We start from the raw sequence: 2,500 nt of genomic DNA, 5'->3' as shown, positions 1-2,500 counted from the left end.
TTAACCTCGTGTTATTTATGGCATTCTTTCGCAGCATGTGATTCGCTATGTACAACGCAATTAGTCAACGCTGATTGGTTTCTTTAAATAGTGGGCAAACAGCCGTTAAACGGAAGTGGTTTTTCCTTTCAACAGACGTTCGTGGAGGAGCAATGAGTGACGAAGCGCTAAGAACGTCTGTGTGGGAGGCTAAGAAAAGCGCAGAGCAACTGTACTAACCGCAACGCAGAAGTAGTAGTGGTAGTGGTAGTGGTAGTGGTAGTGGTAGTGGTAATGGTAGTGGTAGTAGAAGTAGTAGTAGAAGTAGTAGAAGTAGAAGTAGTAGTAGTAGTAGTAGTAGTACTACTACTACTACTACTACTACTACTACTACTACTTTATTTCTTTTATTTTCCTCTCTATAAACTAAGATTAGCCGATTTTTTTCTGCATTTCATGTTTCCCATATAAACCCTACAAACCGTTACGTTGACTGAGCATTCAAATTATGTGTTCGGGTCGCCTACTCTGGCACTTCTGGGCAGCATTTAGAGAATTTATGCATGCGTCTCGGTAGATCTGAGTTAAAACTTAAGCACCAAGGTCAAATCAAAATCCTTTGTCGATTTTATCACTCATTTCAATTGAGTTTCCTCGTTTAAAAAACATTTTTGTGGAAATACCATTGCAGTTTATAACATCATCGCCCTGTGAAAGGATGAGAGCCAGTTCAGTTTTTTCCTCCTCTAGCATCATCCTACAGACCAATCTAGTCGGTGCTAGTAGACAGAAAAGAACTTGAAAACAGAAATCTCAAGTCATACTGAACGGCAAAACTTGAGGTAGTTTAAAACTTCGCGTTTTGTGAATTTTTCATGCGTGTTGCACTTTCAGCTTAAAAACGGGGTGTAACAGAAACTAAAAAATAAATGTTCCGATGTAGATAGAAAAATAAAACTATTTGGCATGGTTAAAGTTTGAAAAAGCACTTATACTTTTAACATGTCGTAAAGCAGCTCTCAATGCCCTTGGTTTTTAGCTCAAGTAGTTAATGGATTTTCCCGTTTTAAGAATCTCTCAGCGACGAGGACAAGGCGGTATACACTTGAAAAACACTACGTTTAAACATCCTGAGAAAGGAAAGAGATCCCTATAAATAACGAGTCAGTACAGGGACTTCCACACCATTTGGTTTTGCTTCACTCTTTCGGTATAAAACATAAAACGCAAAAATGAACAAGGCAGGAATCCTCGTAATCTTCTCCCTTTTGCTGTTGGTGAGTGCGATTGTTGTTCAGTGCAACGGATTCGGAGGAGTTCTTCCACCCGTGAACGGCAAAAAAAAAAGGAATCAGGTTTGCCTTCTAAGAATAAGATAGATACAATCTTGTTGTGTGTGTTTGTCAAAAGGCCAGGTTAGCTCAGTCAATCGCAGAGATCAAAGCCCCCTTCAGAGCAAACAGTCAGCCGGGGCCTGTCTTAATAACTGAGAAGAAAGGGTTGACTTTGGATAAAATGGTCAATGGTTAATTGGATGTATCAGAGGTCTTTTCATTGCGGATGAAAGAGCGAGTCCATTTGAGAACATCACAAGAAGTCAATGGTTCTTAGCTTTATAACTCCAAGCCACTTTTAATGGAGTGGGTGTCGAATCTTTGAATACTTCAAGCCCACTTTAAAGTTTAAAGCAAGGTGTTAACGCAAAGCTGTTTTTTTTTTGGTTTCAGCTCAAAGTTAGAGACGCAAGGGATATTTGTGCAGCAGCAAGAAGTTTGGATTGTAGACGAATAGATACGGAGGACTGGAATGAATCAAAAGATAAAGTTGCAAAGATGTTTGCCTCATGAAAATCAAGACATTGTCCGATGATTGAAGATCCTTCTCAAAAAGAATGCTGGCTCAATGTTTAAATGCATAAGTTTTAAGTTTTGTTAAGTATCAGTTGTGCTTAATAGTGAAATAAAGATCAGAAGTTGTTACCATACGTACGATATGTCGTGATTCACGTGATATCTTTTGCTCTTGTAATCACGCTCTCGCGCGGCTGTACTAAAAAACACGCTTAGCTTGACTCCTGAATGAGAGCCGTCTCTGTATCCTGCATAATAATAGACCGCACCAACAAACAAGACACTTGATTCAGACGTTTTAAGTGGTAGACATGGTTTTTCCGGACAAGTTTCAGTTTACGTTTATTTGAGCGATGGTGACTTAAGGACGTTCGCGCTAATTGTTTGTGCGCAACGTAACTGCGCAGGTAACGCGACTGTAATATGTCACGCATTACTTCGAGCATTAGTGAAGTTGAGGTTTGAAAACCTTTGCAGAAACCGTGGACGATAAGTGACCATAAGTCTTGCACTGCGTTGGATAAGAGAAGATCGTGATCAGTCAAAATTGATTAAAAATATTTAGGAAAGTCAAGTAGACTACTGCACGACTGATGTTCGCGTTGTTTTTATCAGTCGTGCTCTAGTCTACTTGACTTTCATAAATATTGTTCAAGCATTAGTTAAAATAA

General features: G+C 39.3%; 1 long non-coding RNA gene across 1 annotated transcript; it reads left to right on the top strand.

Moving 5' to 3' along the window:
• Positions 1 to 1,132: 1,132 nt before the first annotated feature.
• On the top strand, positions 1,133 to 1,963 carry LOC138021652 (uncharacterized). The gene is made up of 2 exons (XR_011126414.1): positions 1,133 to 1,334; positions 1,707 to 1,963. It is a non-coding gene; the product is annotated as an uncharacterized lncRNA (long non-coding RNA).
• Positions 1,964 to 2,500: the final 537 nt, after the last annotated feature.

Source organism: Montipora capricornis, chromosome 10 (genome assembly GCF_036669925.1).
Source record: "Montipora capricornis isolate CH-2021 chromosome 10, ASM3666992v2, whole genome shotgun sequence".
NCBI lineage: Eukaryota > Metazoa > Cnidaria > Anthozoa > Scleractinia > Acroporidae > Montipora > Montipora capricornis.
The sequence above is the reverse complement of the archived record's forward strand: the minus strand, read 5'-3'. Positions and strand labels throughout refer to the sequence as shown.